At 50.0% G+C, this 18,317-nt stretch overlaps 1 long non-coding RNA gene across 1 annotated transcript in view; it reads right to left on the reverse strand.

Moving 5' to 3' along the window:
• Positions 1 to 4,676: 4,676 nt before the first annotated feature.
• The window catches only part of LOC308484620, a 156,227-nt gene continuing 142,586 nt past the window's right edge, over positions 4,677 to 18,317 (reverse strand). Inside the window, exon 3 of the long non-coding RNA XR_013990048.1 lies at positions 4,677 to 4,795. This is a non-coding gene — a long non-coding RNA (uncharacterized lncRNA). The remainder of the gene's footprint in view (positions 4,796 to 18,317) is intronic.

An 18,317-nucleotide genomic window follows, 5' to 3' on the forward strand; every position in this document is an offset into this window, starting at 1 on the left:
GTGGAGAAGTCTGAGTTTTCCGTTCTGGTTCATATCTGTAAGTTGCTTCCAGTCAGTGTTGAGCTGGGTGGGCCAATGTGCTGACTCTGAATAAGGCAGCCTCCCCTGTCTCTACTATTCAGAACCTTATTCAGAAGCATCTTTAGCGTGAGGCAGAGGTTTCTAGCTCAGTGGTAGGGTACCTGCCTGGCATGGAGAAAGTCCCTGGTTCAACCCCTCAACATCTCCAGGGGACCAAGACCACTGCCTGAAATCTTGGAGTGTGGTTTTCCATCAGTATATTGAATCCTCAACTAGAATATAAGATGGGGGGACACCTGGCTTACTAGCCATACATGTGAAAAGGTTCTAGGGGTCTTGGTGGACCACAAGATTAACATGCGTCAACAGTGTGATGCAGCAGCAAAAAAGGCTAATGCTATTCTAGGCTGCATCAAGTGAGTTATAGTGTCCAGATCAAGGGAAGTCATTGTTGTTGTTGTTTAGTCGTTTAGTCATGTCCGACTCTTCGTGACCCCATGGACCAGAGCACGCCAGGCCCTCCTGTCTTCCACTGCCTCCCACAGTTTGGTCAGACTCATGCTGGTAGCTTCGAGAACACTGTCCCACCATCTTGTCCTCTGTCGTCCCCTTCTCCTTGTGCCCTCCATCTTTCCCAACATCAGGGTCTTTTCCAGGGAGTCTTCTCTTCTCCTGAGGTGGCCAAAGTCTTGGAGCCTCAGCTTCAGGATCTGTCCTTCCAGTGAGCACTCAGGGCTGATTTCCTTCAGAATGGAGAGGTTTGATCTTCTTGCAGTCCATGGGACTCTCAAGGGTCTCCTCCAGCACCAGAATTCAAAAGCATCCATTCTTCGGCGATCAGCCTTCTTTATGGTCCAGCTCTCACTTCCATACATCACTACTGGAAAAACCATAGCTTGAACTATACGGACCTTTGTCAGCAAGGCTTTTTAAGATGCTGTCTAGGTTTGTCATTGCTTTCCTCCCAAGAAGTGGGTGTCTTTTAATTTCTGCTGTCACCATCAGTCATAGTCCCACTCTCTTCTGCCTTGGTCAGACCCCACCTGCAATACTGTGTCTAGTTCTGGGCACCACAATTTAAGAAGGAGATTGACAAGATGGAAGGTGTGCAGAGGAGGGCAACCAAGATGATCAAGGGTCTGGAGACGAAGCCTTATGAGGAATGGTTGAAAGAGCTGGCTAGGTTTAGCCTGGAAAAGAGGAGACTGAGAGGGGATATGATAGCTATCTTCAAATATCCCAAGGGCTGTCACAGGGAGGATGGAGCAAGCTTCTTTTCTCTTGCTGTGGAAGGGAGGACTCAAACCAATGGCTTCAATTACAAGAAAGGAAATTCAACATCAGGGAGAAATTTCTGGTGGTTGGAGCTGCTTGACAGTGGAACAAATTTCCTCAGAAGGCTGTGGACTCTCCTTCCTCAGAGATTGATGCACCAACAGTCTGTCTCAGCATGGGGCACCTTGCTGGAGAGCAGCTGCCGGCCATTGTTGACAGCTCTGAGCTCAATGCACTGATGCTGTGTCTTGGCACGAGGCACCTTCCTGGAGAGCTGGCCAGTGTTGATAGCATTGATCTTGAGGCACCCTTTATTATTATTTTTTGGCATAGGACCCCGCCCTGGAGAGCGGCTGCCGGCCAGTGTCGACAGTACTGATCTCAATGCACTGATGGCACGAGGCACTTTCCTGGAGAGCTGGCCAGTGTTGATAGCATTGATCTTGAGGCACCCTTTATTATTATTTTTTGGCATAGGACCCCGCCCTGGAGAGCGGCTGCCGGCCAGTGTCGACAGTACTGATCTCAATGCACTGATGGCACGAGGCACTTTCCTGGAGAGCTGGCCACTGTTGATAGCATTGATCTTGAGGCACCCTTTATTATTATTTTTTGGCATAGGACCCCGCCCTGGAGAGCGGCTGCCGGCCAGTGTCGACAGTACTGATCTCAATGCACTGATGGCACGAGGCACTTTCCTGGAGAGCTGGCCACTGTTGATAGCATTGATCTTGAGGCACCCTTTATTATTACTTTTTGGCATAGGACCCCGCCCTGGAGAGCGGCTGCCGGCCAGTGTCGACACTACTGAGCTCGCTGCACCAGCATAGGTTGCCTGGTTCCTTGCAACAAGCAACACACCTCCATCCTTTGACGCTTCCGCTGGGCTGCCTTGCTCTTTTGCCTCCCTCTTCTCTGCCAGAACATCCTCTGCAAGCCCCTGGCCACGCGGGAGGGTCCGCACGGATCTCAGCGCCTCTCCTCCGGCAAGAGCGGGCGGTATATATATATATATATCAGGAAACCCGGGACCGTTGCGCAAAGCCGGTGCGCCCTCCCTCCCGCCTGCCCGGGTCCCCCCTCTCCTCTCCGCCTCCCTCCCCGCCTCCGACTCTGTCTGCGAGCTCCATCTAGACTTCATCTATCATGTTTATGTGGAAGGGAAGAGATTAGCTCTCTCGACCAATTTCCCGCCTCGCACTCCTCCGTCTTGGGGGCCTCCAGAGGCGGGAGCAGATGGCAGAGTTTGCGCGCCGATCTCTCCAGCCAGAGCCACTAATGGGCTTCCCAGCCTCAAGCGCGTCAGGAGCGCACGTCAGGCGACTCTTGCGAGAGACGCCGAGGATGAAGACGACTCCACTCCTGGGATCGCGGTGCCAGGAAACTGGGGGGCGGGGGGGGGGCGGCTGGTGCTCTATTCCTGCCCTGAAAGAAGATGCTTCTTTATAGCTCTCCATCCTGCCCTCTCTATTATTGTTGTTGTTGCTGTTGTTGTTGTTGTTTTTTAGTGGTGTCCGCCTCTTCTTGACCCGATGGACCAGAGCACGCCAGGCCCTCCCGTCTTCCACTGCCTCCCGCAGTTTGGTCAGACTCATGCTGGTAGCTTCGAGAACACTGTCCCACCATCTCGTCCTTTGTCGCCCCCTTCTCCTTGTGCCCTCCATCTTTCCCAACATCAGGGTCTTTTCCAGGGAGTCTTCTCTTCTCCTGAGGTGGCCAAAGTCTTGGAGCCTCAGCTTCAGGATCTGTCCTTCCAGGCATCATATTATTATTATTATTATTATTATTATTATTATTATTACAGTGGTACCTCGGGTTACAGACGCTTCAGGTTACAGACACTTCAGGTTACAGACTCCGCTAACCCAGAAATAGTGCTTCAGGTTAAGAACTTTGCTTCAGGATGAGAACAGAAATCGTGCTCCAGTGGTGTAGCAGCAGCAGGAGGCCCCATTAGCTAAAGTGGTGCTTCAGGTTAAGAACAGTTTCAGGTTTAGAATAGACTTCCGGAATGAATTAAGTACTTAACCCAAGGTAAAGGTAAAGGTAAAGGGACCCCTGACTGTTAGTTCAGTCGCGGATGACTCTGGGGTTGCGGCGCTCATCTCGCTTTACTGGCTGAGGGAGCTGGTGTACAGCTTCTGGGTCATGTGGCCAGCATGACTAAGCCACTTCTGGCGAACCAGAGCAGTGCACGGAAATGCCGTTTACCTTCCCGCCAGCTATTTATCTACTTGCACTCTGACGTGCTTTTGAACTGCTAGATTGGCAGGAGCTGGGACAAAGCCATGGGAGCTCACCCTGTCGCAGGGATTTGAACCGCCGACCTTCTGATCGGCAAGCCCTAGGCTCTGTGGTTTAACCCACAGCGCATCCGCGTCCCTTAAACCGAGGTACCACTGTATTATTATAAAAAATAATAATTAAATTTTATTTATATCCCGCCCTCCCCAGCCGAAGCTGGGCTCAGAGTGGCTAACAACAGTAAAAGTAACACAGCATTCTAAAATCAATTCATTCTAAAATCAATTCAGAATCAAATTAATGGCAACCATTGGGCTAGAGTTCTGTGCGGATTACCAAAGGAGGGGGTCAGACTGCGCCTTGGCCAAAGGCCTGGTGGAACAGCTCTGTCTTGCAGGCCCTGCGGAAAGATGTCAAGTCCCGCAGGGCCCTAGTCTCTTGTGACAGAGCGTTCCACCAAGTCGGGGCCAGTGCTGAAAAGGCCCTGGCTCTGGTTGAGGCCAGCCTAACCTCCCTGTAGGGACGCGGGTGGCGCTGTGGGTAAAACCTCAGCACCTAGGGCTTGCCAATCGCATGGTCAGTGGTTCGAATCCCCACAGCGGGGTGAGCTCCCGTCTTTCGGTCCCAGCTCCTGCCCACCTAGCAGTTTGAAAGCACCCCTAAGTGCAAGTAGATAAGTAAAGGTAAAGGTACCCCTGCCCGTACGGGCCAGTCTTGCCAGACTCTAGGGTTGTGCACTCATCTCGCTCTATAGGCCGGGAGCCAGCGCTGTCCGCAGACACTTCCGGGTCACGTGGCCAGCGTGACAAGCTGCATCTGGCAAGCCAGCGCAGCACACGGAACGCCGTTTACCTTCCCGCTGGTAAGCGGTCCCTATTTTTCTACTTGCACCCGGGGGTGCTTTCGAACTGCTAGGTTGGCAGGCGCTGGGACCGAACGATGGGAGCGCACCCCACCGCGGGGATTCAAACCGCCGACCATGCGATCGGCAAGTCCTAGGCGCTGAGGTTTTACCCACAGCGCCACCCACGTCCCATAAGTAGATAAGTAGGTACCGCTTTATAGCGGGAAGGTAAACGGCGTTTCCATGTGCTGCGCTGGGGCCAGCTCGCCAGAGCAGTTTCGTCACGCTGGCCATGCGACCTGGAAGTGTCTCCGGACAGCGCTGGCCCCCGGCCTCTTAAGTGAGATGGGCACACAACCCTAGAGTCGGACACGACTGGCCCGTACGGGCAGGGGTACCTTTACCTTTAACCTCCCTGTGGCCTGGGGTCTCCAAGATGTTTTTGTTTGAAGACCATAAGGTCCTCCGTGGGGCATACCAGGAGAGGCGGTCCCGTAGGTACAATAATAATATTATTATTATTGAAAAAGAGGTGCTGGGTCTCACCATGAACACCACCAACAACTACAACAATAACAATTTATTATTTATACCCTGCCCACCTGGCTGGGTTTCCCCAGACACTCTGGGTGGCTCCCAACAGAATATTAAAAACACGACAAAACATCAAACATCAAAAACTGCCTTTGTTCTCTTTCAATGGCAGTGGCAAGGGCATCCAGCTGGATCTGCGTTCCGGAGAGTTCCGGCTGGGGGAAAAAAAGCCCTGATCTTTATTATTACTATTAGAATTTGTATACCACCCTTCACCTGCAAATCTCAGGGCTGTCCACAACATAAAAACACAAGGTAAAAAACACAAAGCACATAATAGCTGGGATAGCATGAGACTCTTGATCTCAAGGTCATGGATTCGAGTCTCACATCAGGCACAAGGTTGCAGGGGGTTGGACTAGATGACCCTCGGGGTCCCTTCCCACTGTTCAAGTCTATGATTCTAATACAAAACAAGAACAAACCACACTAGGCTGAAAATGTGGCCGGCCCAAGGGCTTTGTCTATTTATTTCACAGAATTTATACACCGCTCAACTGCTAAAAAGCAACAACCTCAAAGCGATTTATATAAAAGACGGAAGCAATAAAATTCTCAATAAGAAAAAAAATAGCAACCGTAATTTTAGACTTTCGGAAAGCTAAAATAAGACTCAAGACATCTGGGTAGGCTTGCGTCAACCAAAATGTTTTTAGCAAGTGCCAAAAAAAGTACAGTGGAGGTTTCTTCCTGAGATCAATAGGCAGGGAGTTCCAAAGTGTAGGTGCTGCAACGCCGACAGATTGACTTCTTACGAATGTGGAATGTATAATATGTCACACCTGTAACAGTTCCAAGTGTTGGTGCTGACCTTTAAAGCCCTAAACGGCCTCGGTCCTGTATACCTGAAGGAGCGTCTCCACCCCCATCGTTCTGCCCGGACACTGAGGTCCAGCTCCGAGGGCCTTCTGGCGGTTCCCTCATTGCGAGGAGTGAGGCTACAGGGAACCAGACAGAGGGCCTTCTCGGTGGTGGCGCCCGCCCTGTGGAACGCCCTCCCATCAGATGTCAAAGTGATAAACAATTACCTGACATTCAGAAGACATCTTAAGGCAGCCCTGTTCAGGGAAGTTTTTAATATTTAACGCTGTACTGTTTTTAACACTTGATTGGGAGCTGCCCAGAGTGGCTGGGGAAACTCAGCCAGATGGGCGGGGTATAAATAATAAATTATTATTAGTATTATTATTATTCCAGTTCTGTCAATCAATCAAGTCGGCATACATGGCGTAAGGAGATCTCATTCATAACTGAGTGAGGATTCGAACCCTGGCCTATCAGGTGCTCTAACCACTACACCACACTGTAAGTTATTTATTTTTATTTTTATTAAAAACACCTTAACATTACTTCTAAGCCACCTTGGCAGGAATCACATCTTGAAAGGTGGGATATAGAAATAACTGTTGTAGAAAGGTGCTTTCATCAGCCGGTCCGTCTGTCTGTCAACCAGAAGGTTGGTGGTTCGAGTCCACCCAGGGATGGCTGTGGGCACGATTACTGCATTGCAGGGGGCTGGACTAGATGACCCCTGGGAGTCCCTTCCAACTTTACGATTCTCTGGCCTGTGATCCGATGAGTAAGAAACAAGTGAATTCTGGCCAGCCGGATGCCACAGGGGCTGAGCGAGGAACTGGAGCGCCGTCGCAGCTTAAAGCATGGGAACTGTGCTCCAGGAATTCTGCCACATTTTGCAAACTCGCCAGCTGCCTTTAGGTCAGAGAAGCTCTGGTGTCAGCCTCAGTCTTCCTCATCTGCATTATGGGAATAATCACACAGCTCTGTCCTCCTCGGATTACCTAGCGGCTCCGTGCAAAGGCCTTAGAACAGGGGTCAGCAAACTTACCGCACCTCGGGCCGGTGTCTCCAGCGCCAATTGCACGGCGGGTCGGAGGGCAGGGGAGTGCGTGCCCATATGCGTGTGCACATGCTATTTCCGGTGCACTTCCGGGTCGGAGGAGCACTGGACATACCTTGTGCACATGTGCATGTCGGAACCTGCGCTCAGCCAAGCTGATAAAGCTCATCTTTCTCCGGCCGAGTTCTTCGGAATCGCCTCCGACGTGATTAACGACCTGAGCCTCTGATAAGGCTCCAGACACATCCTCCATTACGCAGAGTATCAAAGCACGCAGGGAAGTGATGAGATTTATGGCTACATTGCTATGCTTTATTTCTTACTACGCAGACCGAAAACACACCCTCTCTCTGTGAGAGCAGAGAGCAACTGAACAACTGTAGCCTTATTGGAGTTCGCCGATTGGGTCTGCGTTGCTCCCGGACAGGAGGAAGGAAGTCAAATGACACCGAGGGTTGGTTCAGAGAAAGAGTTCTTTATTTCTGCTCTCCGGAACAGCAGAAAGGCACTTGCGTGGTCAGTCCACAGCAAGTCCAAAGAAATGAGAAATTTAATCAGTATATATATCCTCCAGGCACCCTCTCCCTCCTTCCCCAGGAATCCAACCACGTCAGCCTATACACGCAGGTTGACATCACATATGTTCCTGCTCCGGTATTCTTAGCCATAAAAGGGTATTCCTTCCTGTACCTCTGACCATAAAAGGGTATTCCTATTCCTACTCTTATCTTGGAGCAAGAGGTCACCAACTCCAAGAACACACTCTGGCGCAGTTCCTGGACTAGGTCTGTGCGTCAGGATGTAAGATAAGACCTAGACATGTCATCCCTACTCCACTGGAACAGCCAAGGTCACTCATTGCCGTCACAGACTGATAAGCTTTGAGCACTTGTTTATACAGCTGTGTTCTTGTTATGCATTTGCTCAACAGCTCAAGTTTATGCATTTTAGGAATGCTTTCTTGGAGAAAGAAGAAAAGGGGTTGGGGGTTGGGTCCTGTTTCAAACTGACTGCACAGAAACCCATTCCTTCACAACAAAGGAACAAAGGAACAGGAAACCACTAACGTCACATCCGTCTCCCGTGAGACTTCCAGCAGTATGGAATGTGTGGAATGTAAACAGAGTCTTGTGACTCCAAAGCACTGCACAGTGGCAACACACAGAAACTAACAGTGCGCGGGCCTCCTCCGACCCGGATGTGCACCGGAAATAACGCTTGCGCATGCACACAAGCTATTTCGGGTGCTCCTCCGACCCCTAAGTGGGCAGCTGAGCAGCGCAATGCTGGTAACAGCGGGCAGCGGGGGTCGCCGTGGGCCGGATAAACGAGTCCCACGGGCCTTATTCAGCCCGCGGTCCTTAGTTTGCGGACCCCTGCCTTAGAAGAACGCTCGAAATGGGATTTGCACCTGCAAAAAATGTCATCACAGGGAGGCGATTGGTGCTTCTCTTGCAATGACAGTACCAGCCAGCTCCTGTTATCAGATGTGGGCACCCCCCTCACCTTGGCAGCCAGAGGGAATTGGGGCATGTGAGGGGAACTGGCTGGCTGGCATACACACACACACACACACACACACACACAACCTCTTGCAAACATTTCTCCTCTCCAGGCCTTGATGTGAGACGATCCAGTGTCCATGAGCTTCCTTTCCCCGCTCTCCTAACAAGCTGGGCTCCCTCTGACTGCTCTCTGCCTCCCCTCTCAAACAGGCTTCTGGTAGATCAGCAGACTGCCTTCAATATTTAAACAGCCTAAAGATCCTAATGGAATCCACTGGGACGGACCGCCGATAAGCGATGGCAAAGGGAACGATCTGGCTGCCCTCTGCTAGGGTGTTTGGAGAGGTGATTTAAATAGCACACATTAGTGGCATTTGGGTTTTTTCCCCAGTCTCTCTCTCTCAAAAAATAATCAAATCACAGGCCTGCAAGCTTTGCTGGTGAGACAGAGAAACAGCACCTGCCTTGAATTACGATGTGAACCCTCTCTCAAGTCGGCTGCTGAACAGAAAAGTTATCCAGCTGGTCTCCTGCCCCTGGGATATTGCATGCCGTTCCCCAGTGGTTCGGCAGAGAAGCAACATCTTCAAATCAGCCTAGGCTTCCCCAACTGGGTGCCCTCCATAGATTTTGGGATGACATCTTCCATCAGTCCTGGCCAGCACAGAGATGATGGGTGCGATTGTTGGTGTCCTGGCTCTTGCTGGAGGTAGGACTCGAACTCAGGATCTCTGCTGAAAGCTTCAGTGCTGAAATCAGGATGAATTGCTGCATTGCAGAAATGGAAGGGGCCCTCCAAAGGCCATCTAGTCCAACCCCGTGCAGTGCAGAAATCACAGCTAAAGAATCCCAGACAGACAGCCATCCATCCATCCAACCCCTGTTAAAAATCTCCAAGCAAGGAGAGTCCATCATTCTTGTTTAGACAAGTCTACCCAGTTGCTTAGGAAGTTGAAACAATTTTAATTTGTTTAGTATCTGTACTTTTGTACGTTTTAAAGTAGGGTTGTGATTTTTCCCCCCTCTTGATTTTTATCGTTTTACCTTTTTCTAAACCTCTTTGAGGTTTCTTGCAATCAAGCGGTCCATAAATTTTATCAAACAAACACAATCTTCCATCTGATTTTTTAAAAAAATAATTTTATTTTTCGGTTTTTCAAAAGAAGTTTATGGATGTACAAAAATCACATGCACATATATTTGACTTCCCTCCTTTTGTGGTTTCTTTTAAATTTTAATTTTCGGACTGCATTTTCCACATGACTCCATCTCTAGGTTATTCTTTAGTATCGCATAACAATCTGTTTAACTGCTTGTTTTATGTTAATCCTGCTAATGAGCTTATTTGCATACATGAGTTTTTCAAATATTCCACCAATATCCCCCAATCTTTAATAATTCCCTCCTCCTCTTAGTTTCTTGTTACACTGGTTAACCTTGTCATTATGGCATAAACCATTCATTTTATAAGCCACTCTTCCTCTTTGAGGTTTCTTGCAATCAACCGGTGCATAAATTTTATCAAACAAATAAATATGAATCTTCCATATGACAGCTGTTCAGATGTTTGGAGATGGCTACCCTATCTCTCAGCCTCCTCTTCTCCGGGCTAAACATACCCAACTCCATCAACCATTCCTAATAATAATAATAATAATAATAATAATAACAACAACAACTTTATTTATATCCCGCCCTCCCCAGCCGAAGCTGGGCTCAGAGCGGCTAACAACAATAAAAGTAACACAGTTTACATAAAATCACAATCAATTAATTGACATGCATTCTAAAATCAATTCATTCTAAAATCAATTCAAAATCAAATTAATAGCAACCATTGGGCTAGAGTTCTGTGAGGATTACCAAAGGAGGGGGTCAGGCTGTGCCCTGACCAAAGGTCAGGTGGAACAGCTCTGTCTTGCAGGCCCTGCGGAAAGATGTCAAGTCCCGCAGGGCCCTAGTCTCTTGGGACAGAGCGTTCCACCAGATCAGAGCCACAGCCGAAAAAGCCCTGGCTCTGGTGGAGGCCAGTCTAACCTCCCTGTGGCCTGGGACCTCCAAGATGTTTTTGTCTGAAGACCGTAAGGTCCTCCATGGGACATACCAGGGTAGGCGGTCCCGTAGGTACGAGGGTCCTAGGCTTTAAAGGTCAAAACCAGCACCTTAAACCTGATCCTGTACTCCACCAGGAGCCAGTGCAGCTGGGTGAATGTATAGCGCTGGGTGAATATGATCCCGCGGCAAGGACCCCGTAAGGACTCTTGCCACGGCATTCTGCACCCGCTGGAGTTTTTGGGTCAGTCTCAAGGGCAGCCCCACGTAGAGTGAGTTACAATAATCCAGTCTGGAGGTCACTGTTGCGTGAATCACAGTGGCAAGGTCAGGGCGAGAGAGGCCCTAGATCATCTATTCTTCTTAAACTCGGGTACCCGGAACTGGGCACAGTGGTGAAGATTGGATTCTTTAGCTGAGATTCCTGCATTTGCAGGGGGCTGGACTAGATGTCCTTTGGGGGACCCCTTCCAACTCTTCCACTCTATGATTCTGCGGGGCATTAGGAAGACGCAGCCTCTGTCCAGAGTGCTGAAACCACCCAGGCAGCATGCACAGACAACCCCCTTTCTCACATCCCTTATTTTGGGCGGATGTTTCCCGTCTCCCAGTGGCGGGATGCGCTGTCTCAGCCGCGCGCACAAAGCCGAACGAGGCTTTTTCTCTGGGGGATTAACAATGTGCGAGGGTGGTGCAAACAAAGCGTACCCTCCCCGCTCCTGCCAGAGCCGAGCCAAGCTTGCCTCCGCAATCTAATAAATCAGTGGAATAAATGTGATTGATGTACTAGATCAAATAAGCCAATAACACTTGCATAATTGCGGAGGAATTTGCATCAATTATTCTGCTGGAGGTGAATCTGACTTTCGGAGTTGGGGAAGGGTTGGCTACGGATGTCGGCAGGAAGCATGGCCTCTGCTGGATTCCACCAGGCGCATGAACCCTGCGCAACCCTCTAACTCAACCCAACCCCTATGCCCCCTTTCTTACAGCCTCCTGACATAATCCTCAGAGTCCGGTCATTTCTCAGGTCCCCAAATTCCGCTTGGAAGCGAGGAGGCCAGAGTCGGTGGAGACAATCTCAATAATGAAGTGTGCATAATCCTATTAGTCAGTGAACTCTTCCTCCACCTCTCTCTTTCTCTCTTTCCCTTTTGCTGGAGAAGAAAAGGACAAAAAGCTGAGCAATTGTAGACCCAGGGCAGAGCTTTTTTTTTGACATTAATTCTGAGCGGATGGAGCTGGAGGCTTCCGGGGGCCAAGCGAGAGCCTAGCTTCTTTGATCGGGGTTGAATTTACAAGCGCTCTTTCCTCCCTTTCCCTTTCTTTCCTGGCAGCTCTCGGCGTGTACAAGGGTCCCGCTGTGCCACTGCCCCACAGGGGACAGCAGGGCTGTCACAGGAACAAGCCTGAGAGTGAGGAGAGGAACAGGTGTGGAGCGTGAGAATATAAGAGGAGTCTGGCTGCTGGATCAGCCCAAGGGCCCATCTAGAAGCATAGAATTGAATCGTAGTACAGTGGTACCTCGGGTTACATACGCTTCAGGTTACAGACTCCGCTAACCCAGAAATAGTACCTTGGGTTAAGAGCTTTGCTTCAGGATGAGAACAGAAATTGTGCTCCAGCGGCGCGGCAGCAGCAGGAGGCCCCATTAGCTAAAGTGGTGCTTCAGGTTAAGAACAGTTTCAGGTTAAGAAAGGACCTCCAGAATGAATTAAGTACTTAACCCGAGGTACCACTGTATTGTAGAGTTAGAGGGACGCGGGTGGCACTGTGGGTTAAACCACTGAGCCTAGGACTTGCCGATCAGAAGGTCAGCGGTTCGAATCCCCGCGATGGGGTGAGCTCCTGTTGCTCAGTCCCTGCTCCTGCCAACCTAGCAGTTCGAAAGCACATCAAAGTGCAAGTAGATAAATAGGTACCGCTCTGGCGGGAAGGTAAATGGCGTTTCCGTGTGCTGCTCTGGTTCACCAGAAGCGGCTTAGTCATGCTGGCCACATGACCCGGAAGCTGTATGCTGGCTCCTTCGGCTAATAAAGAGAGATGAGCGCCCCAACCCCAGAGTCGGTCACGACTGGACCTAATGGTCAGGGGTCCCTTTACCTTTACCTTTATTGTAGAGTTAGAAGGGACACCCTGGGGTCATCCAGTCCAGCCCCCTGCAATGCAGGAATCTCAGCTGAAGCATCCGTGACAGACAACCGTCCAACCTCTGCTCAAAAGCCTCCACAGAAGGAGAGTCTACAACCTCCCGAGGGAGATCGTTCCACTGTCAAAAGTTCTTCCTTATGTTGAGTTGCAATCTCCTTTCTTGTAGCTTGAAGCCATGGGTTCGAGTCCTGCCCTCCAGAGCAGGAGAGAACAAACTTGCTCCATCTTCCATGCAACAGCCCTTGAGATATTTGTGAAGATGGCTATCATATCTCCTCTCGGTCTCCTCTTTACCCATCTTACCCAACTCAACTCCCTCAACCATTCTTCATAAGGCTTGGTTTCCAGACCCTCCATCATCCTGGTCGCCCTCCTCTGCACATGGTCCAGCTTGTCAACATCCTTCCTAAACTGTGGAGTTCTCCCTGCCCTGTCAGAAGCTATATTCCACTGAACGTGATCTGCTGGGACTCGCAGATGGGGAGATATGCTGTCCCACCCAAGACCTAGATCTGGATTTCCCATTGGAGTATCTGTTTGGCCACTGTGAGAACAGGATACTGGGCTTTGTGGGCCACTGGCCTGATCCTGCAAAGCTCTTTTTGATGTTCTTACTAAAGTATCACAAGAACGTGGAATCGTAAAGTACAGGACAAGCAATCACCAACAATGAACGCAATCAATTCTTTTAAAACGCTTTCAAAACAGGCATGTTCCCTCTTCCAGATATCTGAGGAGGGCTCTCCCATCTCCTCTCTTTCCCAGACTAAACATGTCCCCAGATCCTTCAACAGTTCCTCATAAGGCTTGCTTTCCAGATCTCCGATTCTCTTGGTCACCCTCCTCTGCAGTCGGCTGTTGGGAACATGTGTCCTTGTCAGAAGTGTTGGGATGTGACCGAAGGCCGGTGGTTCTGCATGGGGAAGAAAGCAGATAGCGAAAGGGACCTCATTCCTCTCTCAGGGGAGGAAAACATTTCTATGGGAACGGAACGCATCCCTTTTACTTTGGCCCTGGCGCTGTAGCAGAGGCATCCATGAGAGATCTCTGTTTTCGCCCTCCTCTGCTCCAGCCAGAGGCTGGCAGTATCATCCTTCGCTGACGGAGGGCAAAGCGAGGGGTGACGCCCAGAACATCTGTGCACCTTCCTCGCGGCGCCACGCACATGTCGCTGTCGTGCAGGACTGGGCGCCCTTGGCATGAGCTGCAAGCTGCTTTCTGTGCCACGGAGGACTCTGTGCTGTGCGTGCGGGGTGTGTGTGTGTGTGTGTGTGTGTGTGTGTGTGGAGAGAGCGTAGGAGAACAGATGGAGCAAAAGCAGCCGGCTAAATGAAGCCAGAGCAGCCAGCTCAGTCACCTGCCAGGCACATTGATACCTGAGTTTCCAAGAAGCACCTGGAAGGCTGCAGCTGTCCCACACCTGGACCCACAACTGCAGCTGCTCCCCCCGTGCAGTCCTAGACTGCATCAACAGAAGTCTTGTCTCTGGATCAAGGGAAGTAATGGCACTTTTAATATTTTGTTGGAAGCCACACAGAGTGGCTGGGGAAACCCAGCAAGATGGGTGGGGTATAAATAATATATTATTATTATTATTATTATTATTATTATTATTATTATTATTACTATTATTATTATTACAGTGGTACCTCGGGTTTAGAACTTAATTCATTCTGGAGGTCCGTTCTTAACCTGAAGCAAAGTTCTTAACCCAAGGTACTTATTTCTGGGTTAGCGGAGTCTGTAACCTGAAGCGTCTGTAACCTGAAGCGTATGTAATCTGAGGTACCACTGTATTATTCTTATTCCTATTATTATACCTCTCTGACTGGGAGTGACCGCCGAGACCATATAACACTGGTCCTGAAAGACCTACATTGGCTCCCAGTACGTTTCCGAGCACAATTCAAAGTGTTGGTGCTGACCTTGAAAGCCCTAAACAGCCTCAAAAGCCCAGTAGACCTGAAGGAGCATCTCCACCCGCATTGTTCTGCCTGGACACTGAGGTCCAGCGCTGAGGGCCTTGTGGTGGTTCCCTCCCTGCGAGAAGCCAAGTTACAGGGAACCAGGCAGAGGGCCTTCTCGGTGGTGGCGCCCTCCCTGTGGAACACCCTCCCGCCATATGTCAAAGAGAACAACAACTACCAGACTTTTAGATGACATCTGAAGGCAGCCCTGTTTAGGGAAGCTTTTAATGTTTGATGCATTACTGTATTTTAATATTTTGTTGGGAGCAGCCTAGAGTTGCTGGGGAATCCCAGCCAGATGGGCAGGGTATAAATAATAATTTATTATTGTTGTTGTTGTTGTTGTTGTTGTTGCAGGGGCTGGGCTGGATGACCCTCCTGGTCCCTTCCAACTCTACAGCTCTGTGATTCTACGGCAGGCACTGGAGAGAGAGGGAACAATCTATAAGCAGGCAGAAGGAGGGCAAGTTGCGGAAACAGAGATCTGCCCGGGTTGGGAGGCAGGGATGAAGAATCCATTGTAATCCTCCGCAAGCCTCTTTTGGCAGACAAGCTTTTGGAGGACGTGGGGGAGAAGAGTCCCAGGTTTTTGTCAGTCTCCTTAAGAAATAGCAGGGAGGGGGGAATCAGGCATGTTGCCATGGTGATCTCTGGAACTGGCTCCATTCATAAAATTGCAGGTGCCAAGAGCAGAGATTTAGCCAATTGCTAGATCTTTCTCTGCCCGAGCTGCAGCGCTGTCTTGAGAGGAGTGCTCAGATCCGAGGAGGAAGCCACGAGTGTCCCCACGTCACAAGGTTATCGTAAAGTCCCCTTCTCCAACCTGGTGCCCTCCAGCCATTCCACAATCGAACAGCTCTTGCCACCAGAAAGTTCTTCCCAAGGTTTAGGGCTCGTCCATGCTTCCACTTGTCATGCTGTTTACCCCTGGGGGAAACCATTCTTTGGTGCAGAATTGGAGCAAAGGGCAACTCGGGTTTGGTCGAGTTGACATTTGCTCCAGTTCAGCACCAAAGAGCAGGTTTTCTCCTGGGTAAGGAGCAGGGCAAGGGGAAAGCGCTCGGATCTGTGCCTAGAAATCGTGGGCCATGTGGACACTTTCTCCCTTGAGCTCCTTGGAGGAATGGCAAAGTTGTTGTTTAGTCGTCGAGTCGTGTCTGACTCTTCGTGGCCCGATGGACCAGAGCACGCCAGGAACTCCTGTCTTCCACTGCTTCCCGCAGTTTGGTCAAATGCATGCTGGTAGCTTCGTGAAGACTGTCCCACCATCTCGTTCTCTGCCGTCCCCTTCTCCTTGTGCCCTCCATCTTTCCCAACATCAGGGTCTTTTCCAGGGAGTCTTCTCTTCTCAAGAGCTGGCCAAAGTCTTGGAACCTCAGCTTCAGGATCTGTCCTTGTCCGTGTAGTTCAAGCTATGGTTTTCCCAGTAGTGATGGGCAACTTCCCACGGCCAGGCTGAGGCTGTGGGCTTTCCTGCGCAAGCGTGCTCCTGCCTCCACATAGCTGGTCCTGGGTGGGCCATTGGGCTAATCCAGGCGTGTGGGAGGCAGGGACAGGCGAACTTCTGCCTTGTCCAGCGATAACAGGGAACGTCAAAGCAGATTTAGAGGCAGCTTCTCCCTGATCGGATGTGGCAGAGGTTACAAGGAACGAAAGCCGCAGAATAACCAGTTGGCCTTCCCGCATGCCAGCTCTGGAGAATCGGAGCAAAAGGCTTGGAAGGCTCATCTGTAGCAAAAGCAACAGCTGCTTCTGGGGCAGACAGAGGCTTTCTTGCCTGGCCAGACAGAGTCTCGGGGCTGCAATCGGTTGGAAACCACAGAATTGCAGACTTGCTGGGTTTTTCCAAAAGATAAAACGGAGAAAGGAAGAAGAATTCACAACCGAACTTTGATACATGCAGAAGTTAAAATAGGAAAACAGATTAGAAAGGCCTCAGCTTTCTAAGAATGTTCTTAGCAGGCACCCCCAAAAAAGGACAGAGAAGGTACCTGCTTGGTATCAAGAGGCAGGGAGTTCCAAAGTGTAGGCACTGCCACACTGATCAATCGATCTCTTACAAATGTGGAAGGGGTATTATGTGGCGTCTGTAGCCATTCTGCTGATCAAAATGGTCCAGTGGCCGCAGGTGGGGTAAGGCAATCTCTCAGGTAAACTGGCTCCCAGTTCGTCAGGGCTTTGTATACCAATAGCAACACCTTGAAATTGTCCCAGCAGCAAATCGGCAACCAGGGCAGATCTCTGAGCACAGGAGTTATATGTGGACAAGGCCTCGCTCCTGTCAGCAATCATGCTGCAGCCTCCTGCACTGACTTCAGCTCTGGGATCCTGCGCAAGGGAAGCCCCACACAGAGAGCATTGCAGTAATGAGAGGTGATCTCACCTCGTTCCTCACAGCTGAGTCTCTGCTCCTCTCACCAGGAAGGAGAGCAAGAGAGGGGCAACATGGTGGAAAGGTTATTGGGCTACTGGATACGACCTGAAAATATCATAACTGGATTCAGTTAAATGGGGAAAGTGTCTTGGTCAGACGCCACTTGTTATGTACTGAGCAGAATCCTAGAACAATAGGATCCAGAATGCAGTGGAAGACAGGAGTGCCTGGCGTCCAGGGGGGTCATGAAGAGGCAGACACGACTAAACGACTAAACAACAACAACAATAGCCATTTACATTTCCCCCCTCTTTCCCCCCCTCCCTCCTCTCCCCCCCCCCAGGACTTCCCTCAGCAACCTTCCCTGGTTTCTTTGCACATATTGTTCTCTGCATATTATAAAATTGTACATATCATTGCCTCATCTATCATGTATCCAACTAACAAATTTGTGGGTGTTTATTCAAAAAGCCTGCCAAGGAGTCCAAATCATTTTGTTGTCTTTTTAGATAATTTGTAAAAAGTGCCCATTTTTCCTTAAAGTCACGATTGTCCTTGTCAGGGTCAGCAACCTTTTTTCAGCAGTGGGTTGGTCCACCGTCCCTCAGACCATTTGGTGAGCCGGACGATATTTTGAAGGGGGGAAAATGAACAAATTCCTATGCCCCCCCAAAAAACCCAGAGATGCATTTTAAATAAATGCACACATTCTACTCATGTAAAAACACACTGATTCCCAGACCGTCCGGGGGCCGGATTGAGAAGGCAATTGGGCCACATCCAGCCCCCGGGCCTTAGGTTGCCTACCCCTGGTTTCCAGTAACTGCTATTCAGAAGTATTTCTGCCTGAGACTGTGGCAGCAGATCATAGCCATTGTGGCTAGTAGCCTTCGATAGCCCTCTCCTCTGTGAATGTGTCTAATCCTCTTTTAAAGCCATCCAAGTGTGTGGCCATCACTGCCTACTGTGGCAGGGAGTTCCGCAGTTTGCGCTGCGTGAAGAACTCCTTTTTGAAATTTGTCCTCAATCTCCCAATGTTCAGCTTCAGTGGCTGTCCACAGTTTCTAGTGTTATGACAGGGAGAGCGGGGGGGAAACCCCCTTTTCTCTCTCTCTACTTTCTCCATCCCAGGCATAATTTTATAAATGTCTATCATTCTGCCTATTACTCTGCAGAGCAAGAGGACAGCAACCCGAAATCGACCCCACTTGATCAAATTCCAGCAGGTGTTCAAAGTTTTACTTAAAGGAAAAAAAGAAAAAGCCAAGAGAGGAATTCAAGGTGCGTTCTGAGCACAAGCTCTGTGTAAAAAGGAATCAGAATTCTGAAAGTCGAAGGGGTTCCGAGGGTCATCTAGCTCAACCCCCTGAAATGCAGGAGTGAATGAGACCCTTGGCAGTGTGGTGTAGTGGTTAGAGCAGCCCTTCTCGAC

Source organism: Podarcis pityusensis (genome assembly GCF_964106645.2).
Source record: "Podarcis pityusensis genome assembly, chromosome: 8".
NCBI lineage: Eukaryota > Metazoa > Chordata > Lepidosauria > Squamata > Lacertidae > Podarcis > Podarcis pityusensis.